The following is a 17578-nucleotide window of genomic DNA, read 5'->3' as shown; positions in this document are numbered from 1 at the left end:
CTTGTAAACAGAGCTTGATCTGTGCATATTTCTCTCCTGATTCAGGCAAGATGACGACTTCACTGCAGAAAGCAATATTATGGGTATTGTATTTCAGCTGGAAGCAATGGTTTTATTTAAAGTGTCTTGGTGGATTTGTTTGACACACAGCTTTTTGCTTCACAAGACATTAACTCATGGACTGGAGTCGTGTGTGAGTTATTGTGATGTTTTATCAGCTGCTTGGACTCTCATTCTGACGGCACCCATTCACTGCAGGATCCATTGATGAGCAAGTGAGCTAAATTTATCCAAATGAAGAAATAAACTCATCTACCTCTTGGATGGCCTGAGGGCTACTACGTTTTAAGCAAATTTTCAGTTTGTAAATGCAAATTATCATAAATTGTGCCATTCTAAACCTATCTTGTCAAACACCAAACAAGATGTACACCAAAATGCTTAAGCTGCTTTTTCCCATTCAATAAAAGTGAATGGGGTCAAGCTCCAAAAAGCATTATTAAAGCATTCCATATGACTTGTGCACTATATTCTAAGTCTTCCAAAGCTATGTGATAGCTTTTTGTGAAGTTTTTGAGAAATTCAAGTCATTATTCACTGAAAATCTTGCCTTAAATCAATTCACTGTTCACTTTTTTTGTAGGAAAAAGAGCAGCTTGGACATCCTACTACCCTTCAAAATACATGAGGGTGAGTAAATGATGACGAAACGTTTGTTTTTGGCCAAACTATCCCTTTAAAATTTATTGTGAGGTCTTGATCGTCTCTCTTTACATGCGTTGGCCGTCATAGTTTAAGTGGAGGCCCAGCGTCTTTATTGAGGCTCTCAGTTCCAATTAGATGTTGTGGAAAGCACAAAGTCTGTGACTCAGCTGTTTGCGTGGCGCGTTATAAAAGAATGGCAGCAGAGCAGCAGCAAACAGCGCCGTTAAAAATGCATGAGGTGCTACCCAGTGCTGCTCTCGCTGTGTCGAATAGAGCTATCACGGCTGCCTGTTATCTCCAGAACCCCCAGGTAGAAATGGTAATGATACTACTTAACACTGCTGCACATATGGAGGGAAAATGGAAATGCCAACAGCACCTCAACTATAAAGAAAATCAAATTGAAATATTAATCCGCTGATTAATATAACATTATGAGAGCCCATTCTCTTTGTTGTTTAACAACAAAGGATTGCAAAATAAGCAACTGCCTGAGAGGTAAGGGGTTTAAAAGAGTCCCACTGAGGTGTTAGGATCCCTTTCAAACATCATTACCACACATAATGTATTCACTTCCACAGTGCTGAGGTTTTGATATTGATGTTTACCCATTTATTTTTTAATTAATGTTCTTTGTTAATGAATTCTTTGATGAGAGGCATTTTGTAAATCATTATCCTAAGAAGAAGATGAAGAAAAAAAAAAACGTTCTCGATTTTGCCCATTAAACTTGAAAGCGCAAGGTGTAAGGGGAAAAAGTTGAGCATTGAGTTGTGGGTCATTATTGAAAGTTTTTCTTATTAGGGTCATTAATTGTCGTGTCTATTCTGTGTGTATCTTCATGTTACTTTGGGATTTCAGCTGGGACGTTATACGGCCCATTGCAAACAACGTGTTTAATTAGACAAACGCAGAAGTTCAGCGCTGAAACTTCGGCGAAGTTTGAGGGCTCCTCTCATCGACGTTGATCATTTTAGGGTACTTCATAGAGCATATAGTCACAATGGAAGATGAAGATGCGAAGTCCTCTTCCTACAAACACTTGACTGACATATACAGTACATATCCATCACACTTGAACTTTTCTAAAAAAAATCAACAACAAAAAGTTGGCTCAATAATAAAGACAATTTTCTGCTGGCGTAGTCGGGCCAGTGGTTCAGATTTTTACTTGCTCATCTGACATTTATTTTTAAAGAGAGAGAGAGAGAGAATAGAGACATTTCTAAAAAGATATATATATATGTATATTTAAGTTGATATATTTTTGCATGCAATTTTTATAATTTTATATATTGTTTTATAAAAGTTTTTAAAAAAATCTTGAAAAAAAAAACATTTTCTTTGCCACAAAATTGAAATTATACAGCTGTAATACAACTCATATATTTATGAACTCACCTTTGGTTTGTATTTTTTAAACACAGGATAAATAATGGTTTCAAGACTATCAAGTCATTTTTACAATTTTAATGACCAATTAGCAGAATTTGCCAATTTTCACCATCACAGAAAGCCAAACATTTAAGCTTGCAAGATAAAAAATGGATGTACAAGAATGACTAGAAATGTTTTAGTGGCATCACAGCACTGGCCCAAAAAAGCAAGTGACTGATCCAAAATTTCGTGTTACTTTGTCAGTATCAATATCAGCTTATACTTTTCTAGCCAGTTTCGAAACTTCATTCTTATGTTACTGTCTCTTTAAGATGAATTGCTTGAGCTGTGGTATTCTTAAATGCTTTTTTAACTACAAACTTGTGAGAAAGTCACATTTCCTTATCTGAATGCATTTTGACACCATACTGTATACTTTAGTTTAAAAAAAGCTGTAAAAACTGAAAGTATGAAACCATTGCAATTGACTTCATCAGTTAATCTACATAACTGAAACCATTTGGGATTTGCCACTTAAATGGTACATTTAAAAACAACAAAATCTGCAATCTGGATAATGTCTGTGCCCTTTGAATTCATTCAGAGATGCTCCAGAAGAGTTTTCAGCTTCAAAACCACAAAAGTTCTGTAGGCAGCACTCAAGTTTCATAGTCAAAATATGGCCTTTTGCCATCCCCTATTCAGCTTTGGGTTTAGGAGAAAACATGCATTTTAGTCTTTGAGACAAAGGAACTGTATTTAAAATTTTTTTTTTGCTTCACCCCACGAATGACTGATTGTGTTTCCAGTACCCCACATACACCACAGTGCTATTTTTCTTTCTATCTTTCAAGCCAGTCTAAATGAAGCCAAACTATACAGCCTTAAAGGCACATTCATCACAGTGCGCCTGCAAGCTCAGTGCAGATGTAATGCAAGTAACTGATTGCTCTCTCTTTCTAAAAAAAAAAAAAAAAAAGAATCTCGACTAGAATTAGGGCTTTTCATCGGCAAATATATTTCACTTGTGATTAATTGCAACACTCAAATCCCGATCATTTTTACACAAGAGAGAACATTTCGGCTTTGTAAAATTGATATAAAGAAAATGCAAATCGTTGGTGTTCTTGGCACCAAACATATGCTGCCACGATGCCAACAAGCCTGCCCCTGACGATCCCAGCTGGAAGCTTGCAAGACGTACTTTTGGCAAAAGACTTTTTTTCCACCCCGTTTTGCAAATGATCGGCAATTAATATGCCAAGCATCCAGAGCTTATTCTGCACCTGTTTACATGCAAGTTTAAACTTTGTGAAATACATTACACCATATACTGAAGGTTCAAATGCCTTAGATTTGTGGCGATTTGTCCAAGTTGGCATTTCTAGCCAACTTGGAATGAAAATGTGTGTGTATATATATATATATATATATATATATTACGTTCAACTATAGATTATATGGAAAAATATATGGATTGTTCAAGTTGGGATTTAGAACAACACAACACAAATCTAAAGCAACTGAACCTTCAGTAATGGTACTGCATTTTACAAAGTGTGTGTGTATATATATATATATATATATATATATATATATATATGACATTTTTATTACTCCTATCTATCTATCTATCTATCTATCTATCTATCTATCTATCTATCTATCTATCTATCTAAAGTTCAAAATAATGCATATATTTTCCATATAATCCATAGTTGAACCTAATATATATATTTATTACATTACATATACATATACTGTATATGTCAGGTAAAAATAATAATGTTTTTGAATACATTTTCAGATTTTTATTTTTATTTTTTGCTTCCAACTTGATCCTCTTTTATGTCTAGTAGAATCTTGGGAACTTTCTTAATCAGGACCAGCAAAAATATAAGCATGAGCACCTGTGAGTAAGCATTGTAAAACTATTTACATATTCCCAGTCAGCCATTTTAGGAAGTTAAAACTGTGGTCAATGCAAATAAAAATTTGAGGGTAAAAGACAATATTCAAATGACACGCTTGCATTTGTACAACTGGAAATCGGCCAAATGTATTGTGTATTCCCAGCTCACGATTTAAAATCCAGCATTATTTCTCTCTGTCACCATAATATGTTTCTTTACATTTGAAATATGCACTTGTATAAACATGTAACATACATGAAATATTACAGTCACACTTATGAAGATGTTATGCTGTAAGATGCTGTAAGTGCTTAATGTAAGATTTGCAGGCTGAAATCTGCGCCTAGATGGGGGACGGAGTGGGCTGTATTAATCTTCCTCTCTCTCTTCTCTCACAGATCTTCCTCACTGCACAACTTATGATGGATAGGAGGCCTTAATGAGCTTCTTACAAGCAATTAAATAATCAGGGAGCCCTGCTGTTTGCCGATGAGGCTTTAGAGAGCGCTGACAAACGGTGGGCCATCAGCGCTCCAATCAACAGGACACGGCGCTCAGTGCTGTCACCAATGCTATTTTAAACAATGACTCTCTGCACTGCTGAGAAAACACTCATAGGAATTATGCTCACAGGAGTGGGAAAGTTTTGTACAGGCATTTACGTCAGTGTTTTGCAATTGTATCTATCTTGGCCGTACAGATGCACTGTAACAGTTTGATGCGGTTGGCAGATAGTGTTAGTATGTTATTGATTTTATCGTAGTTAAATGAATAGTTCACCCCAAAATGAAAATTATGTCATGAATTAATCACATACCTGTATGCTGTTATTTTATTCATGGCACACAATAATGGGAATTTTGAAGAATCTTCCTGCAGATCTGTTCCAACAACAGTTGGTAACAAATTATGAGATTTGAAAAGGGAAGATCGTCTGTGCGTAGCAACTTAAAATTCTGCCTGTTTCCAACACAAATCTATCATATGGACTACATTTATAGCTTTGTTATAGTGTTTTTGGTCATTTTTGGTCATTTTTGGAACTTGTCAGCAAGGTTACAACAAACTGCTAAATCTAAACGTGTTGTGCGAACAGTTAAATAAAAACAGTTGTTTAAATTAAAGAAAATAAATTAAATAAAAACATGGCAATAATAAATTAAATATTTTACATGGCAATAATATTTCTTAATATTACTGATTTTTACAGTATTTTGATCAAATGAATGCAGCCTTGGTATGCATTAGAGACTTCTTACAAAAAACATTAAAAAATCTTACTCAACCCAATATAGCCTATATGTATATAAGTATATGCAATATGAGTATATATGATATTTGTGAGTTTTCAGATCTATAACAATACGTTTTTTTAACCACAATTCTAAATGAGGCCGGATGTCTGCTTTCATTTTCCCATCAAATCTTTGTTTTATAGCACTGATTGGAGAACAACTTTCATAAACGTTAACATTCATGTAATTAGTTTAAAACTTCAGTTAGTTTTTTGTCGCACCAAATTTAGTATTGAAACCAATCACCTCTTGTTTTCCCAATTTACAAATCTGTTATTCATCTAAGTGAGTATACAGCTGACACATGCACCGACAGTCTTGGTGATAAAGTTCACTTCCAGCTTCAAAGATGGGTTATCACCTAGTTATGCCTCATAAAGTGCTGTAACATCTTCTTTATAATTAGCTATATTTGGTGCAAGTTGCAATAGTATAATTCCTGCTGTGACAGGAAGAAAAAAAACAGCAAGTGCATTTAATTACAAGTCGGCTCCGACATGCCAGTATGTGTATGGAGTTCTCAGCTTCTCTTTTCTCACCCGTAGGAGATGGAGACGGGGGCCGGGCACCCCTGGGCGCCACAACACCTCTGCCGCAGCGGTGACTTCCTCTTGTAGAACTGCACTTGTTCGCTCCTGTTGTAGGGTAAGATACTGGAGAATGCCACAGCGAGTGCATGCTGCAAAAAGTAAATATGTTGCCTATTAATAGGCTGGTGGACGGGTAGAACCCGGAGCAGAACCGCGAGGCGCTGGGGGGAGAGTGCCAGGAGTGCGATTCGCTCCGGAGTGTGTGTGTGTGTGTGTGTGTGTGAGAGAACACTGCTGAGGGAGCAGATTCTTAGCACAGCGCTGGCACAGGACACACTCACATATGCGTGCACTTAGCATACACACACGCATTGAGACACTGTAATCCATGTCTGCGCTTGTTGTAGCCTACTTGTTAGCTTAGCAGTTATAAAGGATCTGATATGCAAATGGCCCTAAAAGTATTTGGAAAATTAGGCCACACTTAAAAATACATGAAAGTCATTGCATTAGCAAAAGTATCAAACCAAGTGACATTTTGGCTTCACTTTACCAAAGTGATCATAGATTTGAATTTGAAACGTGGTGTTCATTTAAATTCAGGTCTTTTCATACTATGATTGTTAGTTTTAGTTTGTTTTATATTTAGTTTTAGTATTATTTGTTTTTTAGTATTTATATATTTCTTTAGTTTTAGTATTCTGAAGGAGAATTTTTGCATTTTGATGTTTAAAAACTTTGACATTTGTAGTCTTTGTTAGGGAAAAGTAATAATCATTAACCATATTTCTATCAATGTTTTATGCAAATTTTGGGATAATGCATACAAATATATATATTTTTAAATAAATTTAATGTTTTAAAATATTAAAAAACATGGAAGTTCCAAAATGCTAATTTTTGAATACAACATAAAAAAGATGGTTAAAAATACACGTCATTTCCAGAATGTGCATAAAAATTAGGTGAATGTTTTTTTTTTTTTAATAATGATAGTATAGTTTAATAGTATACTATAATAGTTTAGTATTTATTTTTATTATTATTATTTATATTATTTCATTTCTGTTTTCTTTTTCCCCTTTTTTACTTAAATTTAAAATTTTGTAGTTAACTAAACATGGATGTGTCTGTATGGATACCAGTAAGCATTAATAATGAAATCTCAGGGCCACACAGAAACATTCTGGCACAAACATCACAGCAATGAACAAACATAAAAGCAAAGAAAAACAGATCAGTTGGGGACACAACCATGAAAATTGTTCTTAACTAAAATAATCAGCTGGAATAAAAGTACTTGTCATGTAGAAAATCACCATTAATCAGAGCATTAGTGTAAACTTTGATGTTGGTGTGGCCATATTGTCACAGCAAAGTGCTGGCCAGTTCATTTCAGCATGCTTCCATATGGCTGGCTGCCACTTGGAGAGCTCCACGCGCTCACCCAGAGATACACACGCGTGCAAACACACTTAATCAGCATTTTATCATTTCTCAACCATCTAGTTGAACATAGACCAGCAGAACCACCACAATAGCTTGTTGGGCCATGCGTTTTTTAACAGATCGTGATATATGAGCACATTTTACTACAGAGCCCTGGAGAAATATTGAGACACAACAACAGCCTGGCTACATGCTTCTCTGGTTCCATGCAAATTGCACATGCTAATTATGATCTAATAACTGGCAGACTGTCCAGCATTATTACAGGAAGAGAAGGTTAAATTAATAGCTTATCATCTGCCCTAAGAATCAGTCATTTGTTTTTAACGATCATAATTCTTACATTAAATCTTCATTACCTGTCAAGATCTTAAGGGAAGCCTGCCAATTTGCTGCCTCAATGAGAATTAAAGCAAGTATTGCTCAAGCTAGAGTCTGTTTTTCAAACGAGGCTAACTTCGTTACCCGGGGCCACGGAGTAGCCTAACGGAGGCCGGACCCGAGACATCTGAATTCTTCAGCCTTGAGAGGATACGTACCTGGTCCCCTTGAATTAAGTGTGCTTTTTGGGAATTATTTGTTTTCAGGATGTAACTTTATAGCTACTGGCTGCATAGAAGAAATGCTAAGTGTGGTTGTTGCGTCCTCATGAATATTAGCATACAACATTTGTATTTAGAATATTAAAGGGGTCATATGATGCTGCTAAAAAGAACATTATGTTAGAACGAGCCGTTTTAGGTAGGCATGGCTGACTCTTAACTTTTATAAAGAATATCTCTTTGGATTTGAGACTTTAGTCTTTGCAACTTTACAGATCTTCTTTATGCACCAAGAGCTTGTAACAATCCAAAGAGAAAGAAAAAATTGAAATCGCATCATATGACCCCTTTAAAGTGGACTTTAATTTCCTTGGAGAGGGCTGTGAGACATATCTAATGGCCTAAAGCAGTGTTTTCTGTTTTGTTAGTGGGATATGGCCCAAAAATAGGTTGCAGGTCTGTTTTAAAGGCACACAGACAGTGCTAAATGCTAAAAATAAAATGCCGTTACCATATTATTGCAGTTACAGGGATGCGAAAACGCATATCTTTTGTTGTTGATGTCAAAAGCTGATGAGTGCGTATACTATTTTGACACAAATGTACGTTTTAATTTTACTAATGTGGCTGATACTAGCTATAATTCAGAAGTGCTAAGTGTGGTTATTGCATCCTCATGAATAGCCTATTAGCATACAACATTTGTGTCTAATATATTAAAGTGGACTTTAATTTCCTTGGAGAGTGGTGTGAGACGTATCTAGTGGCCCAAAGCAGTGTTTTTTTTTCACTGGTGTGTCATGGCCCAAAAATAGGTTGCAGGTGGTAAATACACAATGCTAAATGCTAATAATAAAATGCAGCTACAGTTACAGGAAGGCATATAGCCTATCTTTTGTTGTCGATGTCAAAAGCAGTGTCTATGCTATTTTGACACATTTTTTCACTCACTAATGTGGCTAATACTGGCTATATACAGAAATGCTAAGTGATGTTGAATATTAGCATCCAACATGTGTGTTTAGAATACTCACGTAGACATTTATTTTCTTGAAAATTGCTGTGAGACATATCTAGTGCCAAAAATTGTTGTTTTCTATGTTTTACTAGTGGGTCGTGGTCCAAAATAGGTTGCAGATTGGTTTTGAAAGAGCCATGAATTACAGGCAAATAGACGATGCTAAATGCTAATGATAAAATGCAATTATATTATCGCAGTTACCGGGAGGTGAAAAAGCATATAATTTGTTTTTGATGTCAAAAGCTGTGCATTATGTTATTTTGACACAAAGTGTGGTCACATTTATCGTAGTATGGCAAATTTTTGGGGTAAAATCCAGTCATTTCAATATTTAGCAATCGGGAATTTCGCATGAGAGCGAAAGATTCCTTCACAGAGATTTCATAACCTTAGTCAAAAAACAAAAAGTTGCTTGGTTTGAAAGTAAATTCTTTGTGAGCTGTGTGTCATACATTGCTACACTATTTAAAATATGATATTTTGTAAATTTGGCTATGATATTTTGTAAATTTGTCCATCTTGGGGGTTTTAAGTCATTTATGAATTTATGTCTGCTATTCATGAGTTTGCAGAATTGTCCTTTTTTAGTTTGTCATATTCATAATTTTGCATATTATTGGGTCATTGTCATTTTAATAAATTTTTGTTTGGTTTTAAGTACTTTTTTGTTTACTTTCATATGATAAACAGTTTTGGTACTGTAAAAGCCTTATTTGGTAAGATGGAGTTCTGTAATTGCGTTCGGTGCATCCCGGTGGAATCGCACTCAAAAACAAACATTTTTTTCCCTGCGAAAAATCTGGACCGTAAATGGGAAACAGTGCAAACAGCATCTTCTCGGGCTGAAATGTGGAGGATTTGGCTTGAGCTCCAGAACTGATGAAACCACAGGAGACACAACAGCTTTAAGGAAGTGAGGCAGATCTCTCTGTGCAGCATTCTGTTTGTTGTGGGTTGAGTTTTCGCAAACAGCTTCAGGCTAAAGATCGCTTAAGGACAAGAACGCTAGGTAGAGAGAGAAGTAAAGATAAAGAGTCTCAGCTCAGGGCCTGTCATGTAGAAAACAATATTGTGGCCTTACACTATACGTTTATTGAGGGGTGGGGGACAGCGTGACTGAGGAAAAATGGTCAAATAAATCAAAATCAATCAAATGTCCCATATAAATACGAGCAGTGCCAAGAGGTGACATCCCAGAGGCTGGAACAGAGCAAAGCGGGGTGATCCATGTGAAAGGACTGCCTGTGTGCTGGAGAGAAATATACGCTCTGTGTCAGCCACAACAGTCAGATCATTATGAGATTAATGATACTCTCTGTTAGAGCAGATACGGCATTATACCGTAATTGAGCATTTTCTGGGAAGTGCAGTATGGTCATTGCCATACAGCAGATATGGCTTTATAATGTAAGACAGTGTTTTCCTGGAAGTGCGGTATGGATTTGGCCATGTACCCATAAGCTTGTTTACTGCTGTTTCTTCTGTGATATTCAGATGGTGATGGGTTTTTGATGTTATTTAGACGACCTTATGAACTTTTTGAGTCTATCTGGTGCTTTGTCATGAAACAGCACTGCCATTGTCATGATTTTTAACAAAGTTAAGATGAGAATATTAAAAGTTGTGGTCTATGAAACTTTTTTGTTTTATTTATTCATTTATCTATTCATTTGATAAAATATTAAATAAAATAAATTAAGTACAAAAACAAATAAAAACAAATGCATTGTCTTCAATAAAATTATTTAACAAGTAATAATTTATATAAAATAGTTATTAATTATATTACTTGAATATAATAATTGTTTACAAACATTATTTAACAGATTTGTTATAGTTAGTTTATTTGGTCATGAATAGTAATGTTTATTTTTATTGCATAATTTCAAGTTAACAGTTTTTAAGTTTTTCGAAAAATTGAAACTTTCCTCAAAAATTTGGAAATTAATAACTGTTAAAAAATGTTTTTGTTTTAAATAGAAAAAAATGGGTAAATACTAAAATATATTATTTTAAACTTTCTACTTGTTTTAATTCTACTGTTACTTGTCATTTCTTTGCAATTATTTGTGCATTTTACAAGCAATTTCTGAGTGAAAATTGTTTCTATGCCAATTTTATTTTTAGTGTAGTCACAGCTAAAATGGATTAGGTAAACAGTTTTAAAAATGTAAGTTAATTGCATACAAAATTGCATGAAATTAAGATGTGACAGAAACATTTGTAGAACTGTCTCACATTAATGACCAAGCACCAAAAACCCATTTATCAGAGTGTAACCTCTGTACAGTTATTATACCCAAATTGTTTGAAAGTATGACAAATGTATATACAAATCATTTCAGAAAGAGAAATTGAACAGTTTCGGCTGAAAAGTGTGCAAAATTGGCCAATTCCGGCCCGAGTTCATCCAGCCACCCGATGACTCCAGAAACAATGAAAAGGAAAAAGCCGAGATCTATCAGCGATTAGAAATTGCCAAATTGTCTTCTCTCTCCCGATCTCTTCCTCCAGCTCCTCTCTTCATCTCTCTACCTCCTCCCTCTTCTCTTTTCTTTTCCTAACCACCTGCCATATAAATAACCCGTTAAAAATGGACACCTCAAATTGAGCTCTGGCTAAAACAACCAAGTCATTTCACCTCCCGACAACAATTGATCAATTGTAATTACCGACCTGCGGATTGGACCTGGAGTCTGCCTGGTGCCCCGGGGGGACCCTACAGAGAAAGCAAACAGCAGTAACAGGTAGACTCCATAGGACAGAGCAAGAGAGGGAAGCTTTTAATTGCTTTGTGCAGTGCGTAATTGAAGGTTCAAGTGTGCTGCCATGAAGAGTGTGACTTCACTTGGCCTTGTCTAATTAATCCCGTCACACGATCCTTCTGCCTTCAATTTTCACATTTGGCTTTCATTGCTAGGTGCGAATAAAGCTGGAAATATAGGACGGTAACTGTATGCTGCTTGCTGAGCCAGATGCACACAAATAAAACCATATGGAGGGATCCCATTGTTTTGGATTCAAGATAAATGATTTCAAATCTCGTGCACAGAGCAGCGGAAAATTGAAAACATAATGCCGCGGTTAGCATTGTTTACATATGTCGCACAGATAAAGATGGCACGAAGGGGGTGGCTATTTTACATTGTGACAAAAATAATGTTTTCTGATGGTTTGCTTTGGTTTCTCAGCTTCTAACATGAGTGATTTTATATTGAGGATATCTTGAGGTTATCCGAGTAGGAGTTGTGGAAAAGAACATGAATTTACCTCGGAAAATCCCACTACGCAACAGGTCCTATAAGTGTCTTTTCTGTGTTGATGTATTTACTATTGAAAAATATAGTTGTTGTAATAATAGTGTTCAAAATTTTGGGGTCAGATTTTTTTTTGTTTTGAAGAAATAAAATTATTCAGCAAGGATGCATTAAATTGATCCAAAGTATTAGTAAAGACTTTTACAAAAAAAAAAAATTTTTTTTAAACTTTGTATCATTTTGTATCAGTATGACTGTTTTCAACATTAATGATGACAACAAATATTTCTTGAGCAGCAAATCAGCATATTAGAGGTAGTTTTTCATGGTAGTTTTGCAGGTAGGTCTCTTGAAGCATCTTGGAGACGTTGCCACAGTTCTTCTGGATTTAGTCTGTCTCAGTTTGTTCTGTTTCTTCATGTCATTCCAGACAGACTGGATAATGATGAGATCAGATCTCTGTGTGGAACACTGGCTGTTGTGCAAGCGAAAATCTCATTGGATTATTACAATTAATGGCAAAATGAATGTTTGGAAATGTAAACTGATATTACACTACAGCAAAACTAGCTGGTTGAAAATACTAGTGTTCTAATAATTTTGGCCACCCCTGTATGTGCCAATAGCCTTTATTTAGTACGTTAATTTGCTACTTGCTATTCCTACTCGGCGTCATATATTATTCCTCTTTGTTTTCTAAATATGCAGATATTAGCGCCACATGCTGCATGCTGTTCTGGAATCAGTTTCCTCTTGAAATATTAACCTAATAAACCACAAAGAGGCACAAGTGGTCTAGAGCGCACACTAAATAAACACCCTATGTTCTTCCCAGCAGGACTTAACGACGAGCTCTTTGGCTGACTTTCGCTACAAGGAGCCGACAACACCAGCTTTCCTTCCAACGCAGTGTTTACACAGCTACATATGTCTGGACTCACAAGAGCGCTAGAGGGTTGTTGCCCGTCGTGGCCCGTGCTGCATCGCTAAGACATGAGGAGCACGGCGCTACAGTACGTACCTCCTCACTTCCTTCTGTTCTGTTCACAGTACATCTGAAGTAGGCAAACTGCACTTCTACTAACACCCCTCCCCGATACCCGTGTTGCCGTTGGACGGCAGCCACCAATCACGAGCCAACCGAGTCAACACAACTTCCGTTCAGCACAAGGAACCATCTGTTTTTAAGGCAGAAAATAAATAAATAAATGCATGCACCCCAACACACACACACACACACACACACACACACACACGCACACCGTGCATCACTCGTAAATAGATGCACAAAAGAAAAATGTGTTTTCGCAAAGGGTTTTATTCATGCTTGACCACATGTCTTTTTGCGTAATTCAGTGTGACTAAAAAGTTTAGGACGGAGACAAATTGTAATAACCCCAAACTCATACTTGGAAAGCAATTGTTTTGTTAACATTCTCATTAAGTTATGAAAATGTTAGTTCTGAATGTTTTGTTAACATTGAAAATGTCCAATTCCTTAACGGTTTAAAAAAAAATTTTCTTGGTTATACTAACGTTAGAGAAAACATTAAGGGAACGTTCCATTTTTTTAATTTTGCAAATATAACGGGAACGTTACTTTTGAATGTCCTCTAAATGTTCCAAAAAAGTAATAACATTATTAAAGCCCAAGTTTTTTGTGCTAACGTTTTGAGAAGGTTATTAAAGACCAGATAACTCTGAAAATTCTGTTACTGGAGAATGTTTGTTCATAACCGTGAGAGAATCTTGTCGGAACATTTGATTTTGACAAACATTATGAGAACGTTATTTTGGAAGGTTCTCTAAATGTTCTGGAAACGTAGCAAGTGTAACGTTAAAAAATTAAATTAAGAACTACAACATTTCAGAACATTTCATGAATAATATTTTATGTGCTAACATTTTGAGAATGTTATGAACGTTCTATTAACTTGACTTGAAGAATGTTCATTTATAACTGATAAAATCTTGCCAGAACATTTCATTTTGCAAACATTATGGAAACGTTACATCTGAATGTTCTTAAACATTCTGAGAAAAGTAGTGACAGAAAAATGTTAACATAAACATTTTTTAAATATTTTAGAATGTTTTAGTGCTTACATTTCGAGAACATTATTAAAGGCCAAATAACTTTGAATATACATTCTATTAACATTACTTGAAGAATGTTCTTTCATAACTATGAGAGAACCTTGCAATTTGCAAACAATAATGTTAATTTTGATTGTTCTCTAAACATTCTGAGAAAAGTAGTAGAACATTTAAAAAAACACTCAAACTGAAATATTTCATAATGTTTTTTTGTTTTGTTTTTTGTTAACATTTTATTATTATTATTTATAATTAACAGGTTATTAAGGACCTGATAACTTTGAATGATTATTCTATCAACATTACTGGAAGAATGTTTGTTTATAACTATGAGAGAATCTTGCCAGAACCTTTCAACATTATGGGAACGTCAGTTTTGAATGTTCTCTAAATGTTCTGAGAAAGGAATAAATAATAATGTTTAAAAAAACATTTGATGAACATCAAACTAAAACATTTCATAACATTTTTTTGTGCTAACATTTTTAGAGCATATAAAGACCAGATAACTTTGAACGAACATTCTTTGAACTTTACTGAAAGAACATTTGTTTATAGCTTTGAGAGAATCTTGCCATTACATTAGCCAGAGTTATGTCACAAACTGAATTTGTTGTGTGTTTTTGCGATATAATTACGACATGTGGCGAGAGCTGAATGTATGGTGCTTTTATTCTTGTGACCTCTATTCCAAGGTGTTTTTCAATTACGAAAGCTGTTTCTGTGTGTACTTAAGCACAATGACTCTGTTCTGCAGGATAACGGTTATAGCCTTTAAGGTGGAGGTACATCCATTATCGTCCTTAAAGAGCTGAGGTATATTTTAATAAATGCATTATTTAGCAGTTTTGACACAGGGGCCATACGCTAATGCTGAGATCCAATTTCTGTATAAAAACTAAGCAAAGCAGAGAAAAAGACGTCATTATTCTGAGAGCCTATTTCTAGGTTTCGTTTTTAAAAGCTATTTCAGGAGCCAAGGGGCGTTATAAATGTGTCTGCCTAAATTTACCTCAGTAACATTAGTCTTGACTCCACCTCTACTAGTATATTTTCCAGGTAGCGCGATGACAAGACTTCATCCGTGGAGATGATATGACTGCTGTGTGGGAAGCTTTTTCTCCTCTTTTGTTCTTCGATGTCACAATCATGAGGCACATGAAGCACAATCAGTCATGACTTTCTAGAGCTTCTGTACAGTCTCTGTACTATCTTTGCTGTACAGTAGGAATTTTGAAATGTGCACTACAATTCAAAAGTTTAGATTTTTAAATGTTTTTGAAGTAAGTCTTACCATGGTTACGTTTATTGAATTTAATACACTAAAACAGTAATTGTGTGAAATATTATTCTAGTTTAAAATAAGTGTTTTCTATTTTATTGTATTTTAAAATGTAGTTCATTCCTATGGCAAAGCTGAATTTTCAGCATCATTACTCCAGACTTCAATGTCACATGATCCTTCAGAAATCATTCTAATATGTTGATTTGGTGCGAAAGAAAAAATGTTAAGTTCAAAAGAAAAACATTTCATTCAAGTAGAAATATTGTGTAACATTTTAAATGTATTTAAGGTTATTTTTGATTATTTTTAATGCATCCTTACTGCATAAATATATTAATTTCTTTTAAATAAATAAATATTTTCCTCTGTCCTATACTTCTATAAGTTAAACACACTCTGTTGTATAATAAAGTAAACATGAATCATTCATTTTTTGGGGATAGTAACAGACAGTCTAAGAGGGATTCTTATTTACGTAGACAACAATGTACATACATATATATATATATATATATATTATTAAATTACATTTAATTATTTTATTTTTACTTTAATTTTATTCAGATTTTTTAAAATTATCATTTCAGACCACAAACATATGTAACATCTTTTAAAATGTTATCAAGCTGGTAGCTAAAATCATAATCAAATTAGCTACAATATTTAATAGACAAACACACAAGAATCGGAATGATGGGTTTTGTTTCTGTGGAAATCTGCTGAGCTTTTTCTATGTACACTGGTTTTATTTTTTGAGCTATTTAAAAGACTTTAAATAGCAGTCCATGCATATTATACATTAATCTTTTTTGAATAATTATCAACATGTTGAATGTCTGCTTTATTTTTCAGACATATCTTCCATGAAAGGGTTCATCTCCGTCAAAACGGCACACAAAAAATCCCAAAGGGTATCATATTTTTGGACCTCTCCTTATTGATTTCTCCCTGCTTAACCCCTTCCTTTTGTCTCTGTCTGCTCTCTCCCACTCTCTCTAGTGACAGATGGGTTGGCCCACCTCTGAGGACAGTGTAATGTGGACCTGTCTGTGCCTGACAGGACGGCAGAGATCAAACGACATTGTGGAAGGTGAAGAGCCTTTCCTTTCGCCAGCTTCGCTGTGTGACGCGTGGCAGAAGAGGCCAGTTGCAGCCTGACTGACCAGGGAGTCAAACCGCTTACTAACCTGTTTAGTATACAACACGCTAGCACTGAATGCTGGCAGAGTGGAAGTGAGTGCTAAAATACTGTCTGCATCAACATCTGTCCACCATCATCATCATTTGACCATCTCATATTACTGTTAGGGGAGACTGGGGACAAATGTAATATTTTAGTAATAAAGAAGTAGAAATAGTAATCAAGATAGTAATCAGTGTGCCATATTTCAGTAAGACACATTTATAAGTTCCAACAGTACTAATTCTATTATAATAGATACACACAGGAAAACATCATGTAATCATATTAAATTGAATCTAAAAGGTCATTATATTAAAGGGTGATTTTGAAAAAAAAATGTATCAGTAACATATGCTATATTTTTGTATAAGACACATTTATGTACAAGAGGCATTTACAAGTTCTAAGAGTAATAATATGATTATAACATTTGCATACAAAAAAAGATCATGTTAAATTTATTTTTTAAACAAGTCTGAATGTTAAAGGGCGATTTTGTAAAAAATGAGACAAAAAATTATATCAATAACTTATTTCAATTACTGAATTGTATTACCTTTACGGTCCTAATTCTTTTAGCTGCCATGAATAATTTGAGTTTAAAGCAAAAGTCTAAGTGGTACCTACTTTATTATTATGCTAAATGGGTTCAATCCTTTTAACTAAAATATATTTTTCAGCTAATAAGTCAAGGACAGTCTTCAACTAGCTACTTTAATGAAATAATGTTCATTTTAAATTATAAAGGTTCATTCTTTGCGGTCATACAATTTTAATTTGATAACTAGTGTTACAAAAGCCACCGACGGCCACACAGTTATGATAAAATCCTGCATGATTTTAGTACCAGCAAGCAACATTAGCATGTGTAGTTCATGTTAACATTTAACTAACAACCAAGATATTATACAGTATATTATATTT

The 17578-nt window shown here is 34.8% G+C and overlaps 1 long non-coding RNA gene across 1 annotated transcript in view; it reads right to left on the bottom strand.

Moving 5' to 3' along the window:
* Nucleotides 1–6047, bottom strand: part of LOC107704719 (uncharacterized) — a 14389-nt gene extending 8342 nt beyond the window's left edge. Inside the window, exon 1 of the long non-coding RNA XR_001635998.1 lies at nt 5830–6047. This is a non-coding gene — a long non-coding RNA (uncharacterized LOC107704719). The remainder of the gene's footprint in view (nt 1–5829) is intronic.
* Nucleotides 6048–17578: the final 11531 nt, after the last annotated feature.

The sequence above is a fragment of the Sinocyclocheilus anshuiensis genome, unplaced genomic scaffold (assembly GCF_001515605.1).
Source record: "Sinocyclocheilus anshuiensis isolate Anshui unplaced genomic scaffold, SAMN03320099.WGS_v1.1 scaffold758, whole genome shotgun sequence".
Lineage (NCBI taxonomy): Eukaryota > Metazoa > Chordata > Actinopteri > Cypriniformes > Cyprinidae > Sinocyclocheilus > Sinocyclocheilus anshuiensis.
The sequence above is the reverse complement of the archived record's forward strand: the minus strand, read 5'-3'. Positions and strand labels throughout refer to the sequence as shown.